Below are 18,597 nucleotides of genomic sequence, written 5' to 3' on the forward strand. Positions count from 1 at the left end.
GGTGCTCAAACCTACCCACATCTGCTTTTTGATCTTGGGGTCAATAACTCTTGAATTAAGTGTTTTGCTGCTAGGGCACTTATCTCAGAATTGCAAAATGAGAGAAATAAGTAAACAGCATTATTTGAAAAGAATGTAATTTGTATCTACTGTAGACATGTATGGTACTCTATGTTGAACAATAATTTGAAATATTTCATAATCTGTATTTTTAAAAACAGGGTTTTCTCTTATTTTTAAGTCACTATTATATTTTCACATTGCCACTAACTTTGAATATGCTGCCATGCTAGCATTCTACTTTATGTATTTTAATGGTATACTTGTATCCTGAGGCAATTTTAACATGAAGGAAAAAAAAAACCATATAAAATGAATGGTGTGTTCCCTGCTGCATAGAATGTTTAAAAGCCAGAATTCCTCCCTCAAAATGTTTTCAGGCAAAGTAAAATTACAAAGAAAATTAGATGCTTTTAAAATGTCAAGTATAAGTTAGGTCTCTCATTTGGTTTGATTTTTGGTTTGTTAAGTTAGTTATGAAACCTCTTCTCCTTAAAGATGAATCCATCTTGGCTGAAGAGAAGGTACACAAGTTTACTACATAATCATTAAAACACTGAATATGTCTAAAATAAGGGTCTGTAACAGTATGGTGCACCCATTCCAGTGACTTAAAGTCAGATCACACAATGTCATTTAACAACATATGTTTACTGTATGTTGAAGAAAAAAATTAATATAGTTTACACAGAATAATCTTTTAAAAAATCATATGTTAATAAATAATCTATGTAAATATGCATAGAATGCACTGAAAGGCTATTGACACCATATTGTCTGGCATATAGAAAACATACAAATAGTAGTGGTTCCCTCTGGATGAGACAGACAATATGTGAAAGCTCATAAATAAGTCACAGAGTTGAAGGGACTTTGAGGTTGTCAATTTACCAGCTAACTAATTTCACTGACATATTGATTCAAGTCTTTGGGAGTTCTTAAATGGAAACCCTTGTTTCCCTATAGTTTCCACTACCTGGCCCTACATCTACTCTCTGAAGAAGGGATGGAATAAATGTAATTCTTTCTATATCACTGTTCTTCAGATATTTAAATACTGCACCTCCTTTTCTTCAGCATAAACATAGTTTATTCAGTATTACTTTGTCTTTTCCTGACTCCTCCCTTGTCCTGCCACTCTCATCTGCAGCTGAGTTTTGGCTTCCCTCTCAGGGAGGAGTGGGTCATCTGGGTGGCCCTGCGTTCTGACTGTGGCCAGCGGCTAGTGGACCCATTTGCTTCTCTGTTATCTAATCACGAGCAGTGAGAATTTATATCAATATGAAGTTTACTCAAACTTCAAAAAATTTTCAGAATTTTTACATTATCAACTATTTAGGGCAATAGTTCCCAATTTAATTTCATTCTATTAATTCTTTGAATCCAAAGCAGGATCTATATAGCTACAACAACCTGTGATTCAGTTTCCTGTTAATCCTTAAAATTTTAAGCCATATTGTATTTAATTTACTATATATTCAAGTGTAGCAAACTCATTTAAAATCTTGTTTCTATCTAGTAGTATATTAATTCCTTTTCAGATCTTTTCCTGTCCATGATAAGCCATTTCTTTTATTTTTCTTATTTTATACATATATGTTTTATAGACAGACATATTACATCATTCTTCATTTTGTACATTTTTTTCACCTCAGTTGTAATCCCTGTGGACTCCCCACCACCAATTCACCCGTGTGCCATCACCATAGTCCTGTGTGCTCTTCCCACCCCAGTTTTGATCCTATTCTGCTCTCTTCCCCTGTGGAATGTCTCTGGCTTACAGTTTGTTGATTTTTGCTTTTACTTCATTACAATTGCCTTTTTTTCCTGACCTTTTACACTCCTGCTATAAGTGAAACTATCTAGTATTTTTCTTTTCTCTTCTGGCTTATTTCGCTAAGCATGATCCCTTCCAGCTCCAACCATGTTGTCGCAAATGGCATGAGTTTATCTTTTTTGATTGCTGAGTAATATTCCATAGTATATATGTACCACATCTTCTTTGTCCATGATAAGCCATTTCTATCTTATCTCTGAAGATCATATTGAAGAGCAAGGACTCGAAGTTGGCCTACTATTTCAGATCCTTCCTTTTCACAAAAGACTTCTTTCTTCACAGAGTACTTTATGACATAGTATATCATTCTACATATGCCCTCCCACTCCTTTACTACAATGTTAGGGTAAAGCCCCATTAAGCATCCCCAAAGAGAGAAAGGAGAATGTATGTTCAGATGGTAGTGTGTTGTGCCATTTTCTTGGAGTAAACTTAGGTTACTGGTGGAGGAAGTTGAGATTAGAAAAATAAGCTGGGACTATTCCCATGAAGTGCTGAAAAGGCTGTTCTGCAGAATTAATATTTAACTCATCAGGTGATGAAAATCCATCATTTTTATGCTTATTTTTGATAAATACATGAACTTTTTATTTGCTAGTCTATCTTAAAACCCTTGTGATGTTACTACCCACTATTATTTTAGAATATTGGTAATTTAGTGAAAAACTACTATACAAGGCCCAACTTTTAGAACAGTATCTTTTGATGTGAAAGCTGATAGGTGGTGGCATGAGTGTATTTACATCTGAAAAATTATGTTTTGAACTTTGGAATATCTTCAGTATCCCTTTATTATAAAGTTAAAGACTGCAGTCAACTAGATTATACATTTGTCTTTGTTAACATTAGAGAAAGTTCTCCTTTATGAGCTTTATCAAAATTCTATGAATTGGCAGACAATGAATCACAAAAACTTTGGAAAAGAAATTTTGATAAAATATCTTCAAACTTTAATGAATGTCTGATGAATATACCAAAAGTATGTTTTTCCCCAAAACATTAATTATCCATTTCCATTTGTTACTAATTCCAACAAGTTACTAATTTGTCTTTCTAAAAAATAAGTTTTTTAGAATTTTACCTTAGTTTACAAAAGGAAGTTCCAATTTGGGGGATTTTAAAAAGCAAATAAACCAGATGAAATTTCTGACTGTAGAACTATATGTGTACTGATAGATGATTTGTCCTACCCACCAGCATTTTGGTCTGGCTTCTGAATCACTCTGTACATGCACAGTCTCTTCAAAGTATGAATTTGATAACAAATACAGTACGAATCTACTCTACTAAGAGATTTGAAACCCAGCATGATTATGATATTGGCCAATTTTACCAAGAAATCATGAAGAAAGGTTTCCATGGTTTCAAAGAATCAATAGTGCCCTCTAAAGGAAACCCATGTGAGGTGCTTTCAATATTTAACTCTGCATTTATTCTACCAAAATAGTACTTAATAGTAATTCACGATATAGATTCAAAATTATACAAAGAGTGCAGGCCATCCCTAGTCATCGGTAGGTGCCTAGCCAACCTGGACTAGAGGACTGAAGAGCAGAAGGCCCATCTTCAGCCCCAGTTGCCTCTGCTCACCATGAGCTGAGGTTAAGAATCCTTGACAGAAGTTAGTTTCTAGAAAGGGGAAAGGTGTTAATTCCTGAGTTGAGGGTAGACATCTGGACTCTGAAGACCCTAGGAAGGTGATCCGAGTAGGTGCCTTGGGAAACTGTGCTAGAATTGAAGGAAAAATGCATAGATTTGAGTAGTGTGGGAGCCTTCCAGTTTTTTGCTCTGGGTCCACTCTGAAAATCTGTGTACTGGGAAGACAGACAAACTGGGTGACAGGCAGTTTGAGTGGAATACATAAATATTAAAAGAAAAAAGTGATGGGAAACCTTTAGGTATTATTTGTTCACCCAGTTTTGTGGTTTATTCTTACATTTTTGCCATTATCCATTTTGTAGATACAAAGAGTGTTATCTACAAAATGCTAGATAATGTGACAAGAAATATTGGGCAAAACCTTATTTTGTTATTATTGATTAGGAGTAGGGTTAAGTCTTGCAGATTAACATCTGCTTTAGAGACATAAAATGTCAATAAGTCAGAAGACTATTAATCCCAGATATAAATGGCTATCACAATTGTTTAAAATATTTAATGCTTTCTGTACCAAAACTAAACATACAGAGTGATTAATGATTCAGTACATTTTTTTTAAATAGTTCTTTTTTTTTTTTTTAAAGATTTATTTATTCATACAGAACTGGGGTACAGGCCAGAGATGCAGAGGGTGAGAGGATTCACCAGAGACAGAGTGGGGAGCAGAACAGGCAGATCGACGAAGTACACTGCTGAGGGGAGCAGCGGGCAGGTCAGGAGAGGTCTGCCACGCCATGTGGTCACCTCCGGGGCAGGCGGGAATCGAACTCATGCGGAAGCGGCTTTAGATTCTCAGTGCTGTGCTTTAACCCGCTGTGCCACCAGGGAGGGCTGATTCAGTACATTTAAAAAACTTTCCTTCCAATTCCAACTCCAGTTTCATCAGACAACAAAGACCATAGGAGTGGTTGGCATTTAGCACACACCCCCTGTAGTAACAGTAGTTACCCTGCACATTCAAATATATTACTTTACTTGAACTTCACAATAACTCTGTGAGTTCAGCAGAGTAACTATTCCAATAGCAGAGAAAAAAAAATCTAGGGTAGGTTTGTATGGGGCAGTTAGCTTGGCAGTATCCGCTTTTCTACTTATTGACTAGAATATTAAAACACTTGAGGACATATTCAGTTAAACAGCCATGTACATTAAAAGTCTACCCAGATATTACATCAGTCACAGTCACCAAAGCTGGTCCCCCATTTTGGGGACAATCCAGATTAAATGCCACTTGTCAGCTGAGACAGCTGTGGTCTGAGCTAGGTGATAGCACTGTGCCCTTTCCGGCACATGTGGTACGGTAGTTTGAACATTTCTTAGGATCCTGACAAATAATGTTGTTCTGAGCAGGTTCCTCACACTAACAAAGCTGAAAGGGGTGTCATCAGAGTGGGAGGGTGCAGTGCTGCTGGGAGCAGTGGCTCATTATATCCCTATATCCACCCTCAGTTCTCCTAGGATGCAATTTGAAATTTCACAGGCTGCAGTTAACAGGGATTTTAAAGGTTGTTTAGGTTTCCCTTCTAAATGGCTCTTGGAAAAGACAGATCCCAGAAAGTATAGATTCCTTTAAATCTCCACAGCACAAAACTCTCCCTATGATTTATTCCTCTCAGCTAAGAAACTTTTTAAAGTAGGTGTCAAGGGGTATTTCTAAAGTTTCACCCCAACACAGCACAGTAGCTGTCTGGACAGGAAACCTAAACTGCCCTATTTCCAGTATGTAGTGAGAAATGTGCAGCTTTCTTCCAGCACTTCAGAATTCCTCTTCAGGAACCAAGGCCCGACTTCAGGAAAAATGGATGAGCAAGTTCTCAGTATGGAGAATAGAAAAAGCCTAGATATGACTGAGCGTCTCAAGTTCTCTGTATGTAGTCGTTGGCTTTCTGAGTCTGAGGTGTAGCCTGTGGCCCTGAGGAGAAACCCTGTGGCTATTACGTTCCTACTGACCCTTGTTACAGTTGTAACCATAACTCAGCACTGCTCGTCTGTTTATCATCCTTATTATTTTGCTTTGCATGACTTTTAGTACTTGGCAAATAAACATTTGACATGGACAGCAACTTTGTAAGGGAGGCAGGGCAAATATTAGTGTCCCCACCTTGCCACTAGGGAATGTAAGGGAGAAATTAAATGATTAGGTTCAAAGACACTCTGTTAGCTGCACTGCTTGGCTCTCAACCTATGAGCCAGAACTCTCTCTGTCATTTATCCTTGTTTCTTTTTGTCCTGCACCATGTGTCAAGAGGCAAGCTGATAAAAACAACTAATACCAATGGAGGAGATCGGAATTACTTACCCATAGTCTCTACCCTCTAAGCTTTCTGGAGGCATCATTGTGAAATGTTTCATGTCTTGGTAAGAAATTTTTGTTGGAAAGGACAGAATTTTCTTGTGGCTTGTAAAAAAGGAGAGTAATAAAAAGCAGTGACCAAATGTGCCTTCTGAAGTTTATTCAGGGTGTTCAGGAACATGTCCACAGAATCTTGTTACTTTGTGAAAGCTGGACAAGATAATAGGAATCTGCTTAGTGTTGGGGGGGGGTAACTAGCAAATAGGACCTGGCACTGCATCAGTTAAGTAAAGCAACATGATTGTACATATGAAACCCTCTGCCAGAATATTGTCATTTCTTAAGTACGAAGTCATTCACTATGTTTATGAAGGGCATGAGAAACAGAGGCTCTTGGGCAATTATGCAAAGGGGTAATTATTCTCACACATTTTCTATTTATTTTACTTTCTTTAAGCACTGTCTTGGTGAACAGAACAGCAGGAATAATTTAGGTCACAGTTTTGAAGTGCTGTGAGATAGGGCAAACAAAAAGGAGTTGATAGGATCAAAGGCATTGTTCACATGAATGAGCCTTAGACCAGAGAAGTCATGGCAAGTGTAACTGCTTACTGGGTCTTTGATAAGGAGAAAGAGGCTAAATCCTAAGAAATATTTCTGTAATTTTATCCAATAGAGGGTTACAATCCTGACACCCATTAGAACTGTGTGGAGTTTTCTCCCCACACCAAACAATTCTTTGATGCCAGCTGGTTGCACTAAAATTCAATTCACTTGCTCATGATGTATGGCATAAATGTAGGCACATGGACAGTGGAGCAGAATAGACAGGTCAGCATTAAGTCCCCACATATAAGGTTGACAAATATTCAACAAGAAAGATAAGAATATCTCATGGAGAAAGGCTATTTTCAATAAATGGTGCTGGGAAATCTGGAGAAACATATGTAGAACAATGAAATTGGACCCGTATTTTACACCATTTAAGCTAACTCAAAGTGGACAGAGTTAAACATAAGATTTTGATACTAAAAAACTCCTAGAGTAAAATGTGGAGAAGCTCCTCATATTGGTTTTGGCAATTTTTTTGGACATGACACCAGTAACACAACAAAAGCAAAAATCAATCAACATTACTACATCAAACTCAAAACATTCCATAAAGCAAAGAAACAAAACAAGACCAATTAGTCAAATGAAAAGACAAGTTACAGAATGGGAGAAAAATTTTACAAACCATATGTCAGATGAAGAGTTGATATCCAAAGTAAACTAAAACAACTTAGAACAACAAAAGAATTTAAAAATGGGCAGAACTAAAATAGACATTTTTCCCAGAGAGGATGTAAAACTGGACAATCAACTGGCACATGAACGATTGTTCAACAACATTATCATCAGAAAAATGCAAACCAAAGCCATAATGAGCCGCACCTCACACCTATCACAAAGGCTAGTCGAGAAAACAAAATAATAGATGCTGGCAACTTATGTGGTGAAAAGGACACCTATGCCCTGTTAATGGAATTGTACATTGATCCAATCCACATGGGAACCAATATGGAGATTCCTCAAAAAATTAGAAAGAGGTTTACCAATTCTACTCTACTTTCAAAAGAAAAGGATTCTGAAGAAATATATATACTCCCATATTATCTCAGTGTTAGTGTAATAGCCATGATAGGAAACATCCTAAATGCCCCAAAATGGACAAATGGTTATATGATATATGTATATAATTGTGCCATCAGAAGCGAGGGTATCCTGCCCTTTGCAATAATGTGGATGAACCATGAGCATATTATGCCAAATGAGGTCAGATACTGTATGCTATCACTTAGACATGGAATTTCTAAAAGTTAAACCTATGAAAAACTAAGACCCATAGTTAATAGGGGAAAGGGTGGTGGATACCATTGATATTTTTAAAGGGTATAAAAGTTGCAACTAATAGTAAATAGCTGTAGAAATCTACCACATAGTAAAATAAATATAGACTATAATACTACACTGTCATTATGTTATATGATAAATATTGCTACAATGGCAATGTTACTATATAAACATATCAAAGTAACATCATATAAAGCTTAAATTTAACAACATTATATATGAAATTCAGTCAGTAAGTAAATGCAAAAAAGAAAAAAAAACAGCCCCCCAAAACCAGAAGCTACTGTAGGTAGATCAATACTTCATCCATAATATTTAGAGTTAAGAGATCATTTAAAACTGATGAGCCAACTAATAGCAATATAATACTTGACAGTATAAAGAATAAGAAAGATAGTATTTTCTCAAGTTAAATATTAGAGAAAAGGAATCAGGGAAAGGAAATATGCTAATTTTTAACAGTGCTGGAAAGGAAATTAATATATATTGTTTAAAATAGAAGACTGAGCATAGTAGGTAATAGGCAATAATAACCCACTATGAACCTTTGTTAATATCAGAGAAAACACACAGATAAATACATGTAAAAAGAAAAAAAAAACATAGTGAAAGACATCTTAAAAATTGGAAAACAGAGTATTTAAAATAATAAAGGAAAAATGAAGTAATTCTACCAAAAATTACATGCAAAATAATTATGATTACAATCACCACTATTATAGTGAACCGTGTTGGAAGAAGGAGTCAATGCAGATAATCAAGAAAAAAATTATAAAGATATCTGAAATGTAAATTAAGAGTGAAAACTATTGCTATCAAAATTATAAACCCCAGAACACTCAGAAAGCATTTTTATACATAAACAGTAATCAGATAAAATATATTGTGAAAGTAAAGCTGCTATTTGCAATAGCCATAAAAGATTAAAGATCCAGGCATGAATGTAACAAGAAATGTATATGACCCATATAAAAATATAACAAAACTTTAAAACATTACCAAAGAATATAGAAGAACTGAACAATGGAAACATATTCCTAGATGTTGCCCAAATATAAAAAAATTAATAAATTATAAAACTAAGTTGGTAAATGAACTACAAAATGATCGTAACGTTTATAAGGCAAAAAGCATATTCATGAAGGAAACCTTTGTAACATGAGATGGACAATGGCCTTGAGAGCTAGTGCTACTAGATATAAAGACATTTTATGGTTTCAAAAATTAAAGCAGTGTAATGTTGACACATGAATATACAACCAAAGGAGCAAAATGGAAAATTCAGAAATAGATCTCAAGACATAAATTAGTAGATGATGAAGGTAGGCTTTTGCATCAAAGTCCAAACAGACTTTTTTTTAAAGATTATTTATGCACACAGAACTGGGGTACAGGCCAGAGGTGCAGGGGCAGAGAGGATTCACCAGAGACAGAGTGGGAAAAGAACAGGCCGACTGACAAATTACACTGCTGAGGGGAGCAGCAGGGAGGTCAGGAGAGCTCTGCTGTGCCATATGGGTCACCTCTGGGGCCAGATCATGATGAAGTGGCTTTGCTTCTTAGTGCTGTGCTTTAACCCACTGCACAACCAGGGAGGGCCCCAAAGAGGCCCTCTTCAACAAATAGTGTCACGACAACTGGATAGTGATCTGAGAGAAAATTAAGTTGAAACTGCATCTCACAGTATATGCATTATAAACTATTGATTGAAACTAAAAAATTGTTAGACAAAAATAATTCATTTATAATCCTATAGTGATTCAAGATACATGACAGATAAATTTTACATGAAATTATACAGATGAGGCCCTCCCTGGTGGCGCAGTGGGTTAAAGCACAGCACTAAGCTAAAGCCACTTCTGCGTGAGTTAGATCCCCACCTGCCCCGGAGGTGACCACATGGCGTGGCAGACCTCTCCTGACCGGCTCGCTGCTCCCCTCAGCAGTGTACTTCATCGATCTGTCTGTTCTGCTCCCCGCTCTGTCTCTGGTGAATCCTCTCACCCTCCACATCTCTGGCCTGTACTCCAGTTCTGTATGAATAAATAAATCTTTTAAAAAAAGTTATTCAGATGAAAAGAATATAAGGAAAATGAAAAGAAAGAATAAATGAGGGAGGTTGGAGAAAGTTTCCAAGCCATATCACAATAAACATGTAACCTTTCTAATACATAAATACTAGAAATAGGGAAAAAATGGGAAAAGACTAGGAATAGAGTTTAGAAATGTAAATGTCTCTTCAATATGATTCCACATTTAGTAATGGAATTGAAAAACAAAACTATATTGAGATAGGTATCAAAAGGACAAAATAGGCTTATATTGCTGATAAGTTTGTCAACTGGCTAAAATCAAAGATAATAAGTAGTATCTGTCAAAGTAATAAATGATATGTTGTCTAGTCCAATTCCACATCTGGAAAGTTATCCTACAGGTATACTTACAGATTATGTGAAATTGACATACAATGTCATTCAAGGAAATGTAAAGACTGGCAGGAACCCAAATGTTTAGGTCCAGTAAATAAAGTCCAGCTATCTATAAGTCCAGCTTGGTATTCTTGGAATACCAAGAAGCTACTTTTTAAAAATGAGAATTTATTTTTTTGTTTTTAATCTATGTAATGATATGAAAAGTCACTTAGTTTCCCAAGTTTCTGTAACAAATCACCACAAACTGGGTGACTTTTAAGCAACAGAAATTTCTTTAAAATCAAAGTATTGCAGGGTCACGTTTCCTCTGAAGATCCTAGGAAGGATCTGTTTCGTGCTTTTTTCCTTTGCTTCTACTGGTCACTGGCAATCCTTGGCCTTCCTCAACTGACTTATAGACAAGCCCCACTATCTCTGCCTCCCACTCCACTTGGTGCTCTTCTCTATTAGATCGACAGCCAGCCAAGCTGACACTTAAAGCTATTACAATTGCCAAGAAATACATTAAATGAAGTCAGTCAAAGTACACAATCATGTGTAAAAGATGCTATTATTTACAAAATTCTTATTCAAGCATTCAGATTGCATAAATTATGGAAGAATTCTCATACTTCAGGATCTAGATATGGCCACATGTAACTTTTTAAAACAGAAGATGCAAGAGATGTAGGAAAAGACAGAAAAATGTTCAAAGTCCAAACTGCATGTGTGTACACACACAGTAACACTTGCATTTCAAAGGAACGGTAGAATGATAAGTGGCTTTATATATTCTTTTGCTTATCTATTTTCTCAAACTTTTATCTCTTACGGCAATAAAAAAATCAAAATGTCTCTAATCCTTTTTGGAAAGAATAACAGGCAAGCAATTATGGATCAAACTCTATTGTGAATCAGAGAATTCCTCTTAATACTTATAAACTGATAAAGCAGCCTGTATAGTATGTTTTTTTAAAATAAAAAGTAGAGATTTTTTGACCTTGGAGAGTTTGGAAAGAGAAAAGAAGGAGAAAGAGTCTGGAAACTTGACTGATTGTATAGTGTAAGTTATTTATGGAAATTATTTGATATTATTGTTTTGCTATTATTGACATTTCTTACACACAGACCCCTGGCTACAAATTCCATACACGGGTGACAGTCATCTGTGGTAGACATCTTTCTTCTCACTACAGGACATGTACATTTGGATGCCCTGTAACATAACATGCTTAAAAATGCAATACTCAACCTACCCCCCCCCCCCAAATCTGCTTCTCTCATAGTCTGCATTTAAGTCTCTGTCATCCCCTCAGTTACTATAGGTCTTTTGTCTCTTCTCCCACTCCCATATCTAATTGATTACCAAGTGCTATCAATTCTCCCTCATAGATAATGCTACTTCATCAGTAGTACATTCCCACTGACGCTATAAATTTGTAATTCCTGAACTGCTCAACCCAACTTCTACATTAGTATAGACATTACTACTCTAAAGTGGAAACCTTATGTCATATAAAAAACCTCTTCTGCCTTTTTTTAGACTTATTTATTTATGCATACAGAACTGGGGTACAGACTAGAGGTACAGGGGTGGTGAGAGAATCCATCAGAGACAGAGTGGAGAGCAGAACAGACAGACTGATGAAGAAAACTGCTGAGGGGAGCAGTGGGTGGGTCAGGAGAGGTCTTCCATAGCATGTGGGTCACCTCCGGGGCGGGGATCAAACTAGCACTGAAGCAGCTGAGGCTAGCTTGCAGTGCTGCGTCCTAACCCTTTGCGCCACCGGGGAGGGCCCTCTTCTAAGTCAATTACATTGTATATAATAGAAGTTCCATAAATTATTATTAAATGAATGAATTAAAGTATGGCTATTCTTAAGTGAATGAATAAATGGATGGCTGTTAAGTTGGTCAGTGAGTACATTTAGGCACAGTTATTTTTAAATGTCTTAGCCATACAACAAATGTTAAAAGAAATGCGAACCAGTTAAAGGTCTTTGCTAGTCCCAAACCTCCAAAACAATTGTCCATATCACATCAAACTATTATAGGTGAAGTTGTTTTCTTTGTAATTAACCTGGGAATGTGGTTACACTTCATATGAAATTTTAGGATTGAAAACACCAATAAATTATAATGTTATAACCACAATAGGATTTCTGTAGTTCCAGAGAGACAATGGAGATGTATCTTCTAGTGAAAATTTAAAATTCAGAATTCTTTTGTTCCAAATCCATATACATTGTACAACACAAAGGAACGTTTTCTCCTAAAATAAAAGCAGCTAATTTTCACCCACTAAATTGCTATTCAAAACACATTCTCCCCAAGTACCTAAACACATTTTTGTAAAGCTAAAACATTCAGAGATATAGCACTCAGCTTGCTGTAAATTTAAGTGCAATCTTGACCTGTATTTTTATGAATTAATAAAAATGCTATTTGCACAATCTAGGTTTTGCAGTTAATCAAGAGAATTGTATCTTTGACTGTATCCTAGCAACCTCTCAGCAGCTAAGGAAAGACCCAACTGACAATATACACCAATTTAATTATGCTGCTGGTCTCCATCAAACTTTGCAGTTAATCGAAAAGATATTTAAAAACAAATTAAGAAATTAAGTCACAGCTGAGAATAAGAACTACTGGTTAAGGAGTATAAGGGAAGAATTTGATGCAGAACATTTTACTCCAGAGTAGCAATGAAATTGGTAAATTATGATTATAGTGGGAGCATCAGAACCAATACATTAATTACCCTAAGAGGTTGCTAGTCCCAGGGTGAAAATTACATTGGGGGTAATCAGATTTATATTTAAACTGCAACCCCACAACATCTTCAATAACCTATCCAGATGTACATTTTCTAACTGAACACATTTTATTGGACCTGAGCACTGTAGGAACAGTTTTCTCTTGAGGACACATTTGGAAATCTACAAATTCATTCTACTACCTCCTACTCCAATTACTACTCCCTCTACCCCAAACAGCATCATTACATGATCTCACATGATCTCCTTGGTACCATCTTCATTATCTATCATCTGTTTATAAGAAGATCATATAAAAGGTAGGGCATATATATTGGGGTGGATTTTCTTTTTCTTTTTTTGTAAAATGTTTTGTTTTTGGCAACATAAATCCAGGAATCCAGAAATGGACATTAAATAGCAAATAAAATCCAAACTCATGAAGACAAAACCTACTTTGCAAATAAGGGTTTCTTCTGAATGACTATAGGAATCCTAGGTTATCTACCTCCGTTCTCACAGACTATTAGAGTGGCTACAGAGGAAATTCAAATAGTTCTACTTTTTCTTTTAGTTTACATTCCTTATGTATCAGGTTAAGTTCTTTTAGATAACTTTAATATTTATTACTTCTTAAACTCAAGTAATAGAAACCATTTGCACGGACCATTAACTACATACACACAGACATGTCTGCAAGCACACACTTTTCTCAGAATTTTAAATTTAAGAAACTTCGGCTGCAACAAAATACATGCTGATAAATCAAGTTTAAACTATACAGATTAATTTTTTGAGAATATCAGATACATGGATGATTTTTTTTTTTCTGGAAGCTTAGGAGTTAGTCTATGATTAAAGAATGACAAAGAACTACCCATTCAATCTTTTTGGTGCTTATTTTTCCTATTACATCTTCTTCCTTGGCTAGTTCAAATCTTCTGACAACCACACAGAACTGGAAGTTACAAACTATAACTGGTTATAGCCATAAAAGCGACAGTGGTTTCCTTCTAGGCTAGACAGTGTACAATATGAAGGGGGTAAAGATAAATCTTTATATTGCAAATGTACAATCCCCCATCCTTAGGCTCTCCTGGAGGGTCTGTATGAATGCAGACTACCTTGCCCCCAGAAAACTGAAGTAGAGCTGTGGTTCTGGGGAGACACATTGAGAACCACTAAGTACATAGCAAATTTATTTAAATGATGCTAAATAATGTCTAAGAGGAAAACTGTGGTATTTATTTCCTGTCTAGGACCAAGAAGTGCCTATTTATTCTAAAACCAATCTTCAGTGTTTGGGGTCTCTAATTCTGGACTACAGTGATATTTATTTGAGGCAGTAACACTAATAGTTTTCCTGGCTTCTGTTCTTTGGTTCTATTGATTTTCTCATTGAGAAATATTTTAGAACATATAGATTTGTAGTGGCTTAAAGGAGCTTTTCTGTAAGGGCTTTTACAAATATCACTGATACTAGAAGCAAATGTTGAAGCCAAATTTATTTAAAATTGGGGGAGATTTTTATAGAAGGAAAAAAATTCAATAGAACTTTTGTTTCCAGAGGTACATACAAGTTCTCAGTATCCACAATTTCCTATGTATGGTAACTCTTAGGTACTTTTATCAGAGTAAAAGAAGTCTTAAACCCATGGTGTCCTGTTACAAGTATGTGTGAAAAGTATGGTATAGTACGCGTGAAAAGCTTGCTTAATCAGGCTCATTATCAACTGGAACAGGAATTCTGAAATTTGATTTTCAGGCCAGTCAGAGAGAGAAGAAAGGCCTTTTGCCCATGCTGTTCAGGGCATTCCCTAGCTCAGCTGGCAGAGAGGCTTCATCTTGAATTCTAATGCCCTGCATTCTGATCACAGTATGGGATTCTGATTCCTATCTCTCCCTTCTCCATAGAAACAGTTGGTAAAACTATGTGAATGAAATTGCTTCTCCTGTAGGATATTTCAGAAGCAACACTCAGTGTCTCCTATGGGAGACTGTAACCTTTGCATGGGTCTATAAAGATAAGAGTCAATTCAAAGATAACAGAGGGTAAAATAACATGTTTAGCTTCTAAAATTTATAATCAAGATTTGATTAAAAAAAAAACCGAGGGGAGCGATTAATACAGAAATGCTGACAGGTAAAAAAAAAAACCGAGGGGAGCGATTAATACAGAAATGCTGACAGGTAATATTAAAACATTAAAAATGTTGAATAGGTAATGCTCTCCCTCTGTCATGCTTCACTATTTTAATCACTTCATTCTCTCAAGAATACATAATTTCAATAAGTCCTTCACGCTAACCTTGTAAGATAGGATTAGCCCCATTTCACAACTGAAAAAACTTAAGGTTAAATTATTAGACCAAAGTTGTAATTAATGTAAAACTCCAACCCAGCTCCAACCCAAAAGCCAGTAGTATTCTTTCTAGATTGGTTTGGCTATCCATTTGTAATTTTTGTTTCATTATAAATTCAGGTAGAATATGTTCATTTATGTATGGAAATCTATACTTTATAAATGTATTTAGGTGGGAAAATATTTATCTGAGTGTTCATGCCTTTTCTATTAATGTATTACTCATCATCTTACTCATTTTATCTACCACTGAAATAGTTCACCCTCTAATAACCAGCCTCATGGCTATTGTCCTCTATTACAGAAATGACCTGTTCCTAAGAATATGGTATATTGAGTAACTAGTGCTTATTTCTTTAAGTCTTTTAGTGTTTTCCCCATAAGTTATCAGTAAAAAAAAAAAAAGTAAATATGTAGGCACATGTCCATAATTTCTTCATAAGAAGAAAAAAATGCCTCCTGGAGATCGCAGAAATCCTGCTCATTGCTGAGATAGGTAGCGGTAGGAATTCCATCCTTCTCCTGCACAGTAACATCAGCCCAAAGTTGGGCACATAACATGACCCAGTCATGACACTTTGTGAGAGCTTTAGGAAAGATTTACTCTTTTTGAGATACTTGCCAGATTAAGAGATGATGCAGGTTTGAGGTTGCCTACTGCAATAAGGTATCTAAATGCAAAATGTATGTGGAAATGTGACCTGGCAAAGCTAAAAAGCAGATGGAGTAAGCACTGTTAATTGAATTTTCAGATCAAATCACACTTTGAGATTTCCAGAATCAAAAAATTTCCTATTTTGCTTAAGTTAATTTGATCTGTTTCTGTGACATTATATTTGTACTTCTTAAATGGAGATTACTGAACACAATCTTCTAGCTGTGTCTATTACTTACGTATTGTAACTTTAAAATGGAAGCAGTATCTACTGAGGAAAAGCTCTGAGGATTTAATGAGCTGAAGCACATAAAAACACCAACTGCCATGTCTGGCATTCAACAAATATCACTTCCCTCCCCCTTTTCACCATAACAAAATAACAGAACCCACAAAAATTTGAACGGTTACAGTTTTTTGTGTTTTTCCCGTATTGATATCTAAAGTCCTGTGCTTTTGAGTTTTGCTATTTAAGATTTGCGAGAATGTTAACTGTCAACTCTCCTTATGTCACTAAGCCAGTCTTCTGAAAAACTTCCCAAAGTTTAGCTTTTCTATTCTTCAGTGGATTAGAAAACAAGTTTACTAATCTCAGCTAACAGTTAATGCTAATAAAGGTCCAACTGCAGACCTTAGAGGCATAGTATACAGATATCCAGTGATCACTAATTTGAAAGTTTAGCCTTTTATTTTCTACTTGTGCCTAGTGTCAATGCATTATATACTGTGTTTTCTTTTTCGTTTCTTATAATTAGCTGTGCATTTAAGATACCCCTCATAACTACATTACAAATTATCTAAAAACCGCTAAGGAACCCACAGGCAGTGAGCAGTGGGAGAGCAGGACGGGTGCTGCCTGCAGTCTGGCTGTCGAGGTTCCTAGTCCACTCTGAGGGGAGGGCCTGGGTCTTGGAGGTCTGGTGTCTGACCACTGAAGAGTGCCCAGGAGCATGCAAATAATTAATCCATGCTCCTTACTAAAAGGAGAATGCTTTCACATTATAAAAGGGGACTTTAACATAAAGAGGCATGTACTATATATTGAATTTTCAGATCAAATCACACTTTCTTGAGATTTCCAGAATCAAAAAATTTGATATTTAAAAGTAGATACTTTCTTGACAATTTATGGCACCTCTCTAATCCAAAAAAACCCCCACATTGTCACCCTAATACAAATTTTCCTCCACTTGTCATCAGGTAAATTTGCATGCTCCCCTCAACTCAGACCCACCCAGGAATACCAAACCTTAATATGTATAGCTATAGAAGGTCAGAAAAATAGAAGTCAGCCATGAAATAAATTCATGTTTATTTTATAATTCAATTTAGTCATTCCTTCCTCAATCTCTTTAACATGAGCAATATGTGCCATTATGATAGCTATTAACGGTGAAAGGATTAAACTATATTATCTGATAAGACTAACATACTGTCTAACCTGATTAGAGCAAATTCATCTATTTCAACTGAGAATACTGGACCAAAAAAGGTGAATAATGAAATAAAAATTAACCCTGCTGGTCCTGTTTCCACTATACATTTCTTAAGTGATATCATTTGTTAAGTGATTTTACTATTTTCATTAGTAAAAGTTCTAAGTACAAATAACCTGACATTTAGAAGAAAATTATTCACTCCCTAAGGTTTGTTCATAACTTGTTCTGTATGTTTACTCTCCAATTTCAGTGCTTCGCACCATAATGTTTCTAAGACTGCAACTTAATTTCAGGTTTAATTATTGTCTTATTTCTAGAGATTAGAAAACATCAGGTATGGAAAAAAAAAAGACTGACTGGAAAATAAAACTTGCTTAAAAGCTTTTTTAAAAGACTTCAACACAAAACAACAGAAAAACATAGGAACAAAATTAACATTACATAATATTTTATTAAGAACTCATTACAAAATTGCTTTGCATGTATTAGAATAATTTATAATATACTAATGCTTATATTAACAGAAGTAAAAAACTCTCAATATAGTTTAGCACTTTTGATTCTGTTCCTGATAAATGACAGGAACACAATTAGGATGATAGGTGGTGCATTTTTAATTAGCAACCTAACCAAGTAGGTCTCATTCAAATAGTTATGTAATGATACTCAAGTATAAGCATTTATAAAAACTCAAAAACTCTAGTCCCATCATCAGTACGTATGTTTGGCATCACAAAACATACTATGAGCAAGTACATAGTAAATTCTTAGGAGAAAAAACTTACTTAGTAAGTGCCAATGTACATTTTTCTGTTCTCTTGACATACTACTTCCATCACTCTTCAAGTGGGTTCTCTCTGAAGAGGAATCACACCCAACATAACCAACTCCTATGCCACTGAAGTGAGCCGCAAAAGACCAGCCAATACATTTAAATAACAAACCAAGCCATATTCAGTGAGGCAAAAGCCACATCTCTACAACATCTTTAGCCAAGCTTGCTTTAAAATTAGTCCTTATGTCCAATATCACACTAGTTTCTTTGGTTAGGTATTAAAATTTCCAAATTACATTACTCTGGAAACATAATTGAGTTGAAAATCTAAATGGGGAATCAAATTTCCTCTATTCCTAGTATTTGGTATGAAATCTCATACATGGTCACTAAGATACAAGGAGAAGAATTACTGACTAAACTGTATCCAGGACCCTCCCTGTGGAGCAATGGGTTG

Source organism: Condylura cristata, unplaced genomic scaffold (assembly GCF_000260355.1).
Source record: "Condylura cristata isolate star-nosed mole 26May11 unplaced genomic scaffold, ConCri1.0 scaffold00001, whole genome shotgun sequence".
NCBI lineage: Eukaryota > Metazoa > Chordata > Mammalia > Eulipotyphla > Talpidae > Condylura > Condylura cristata.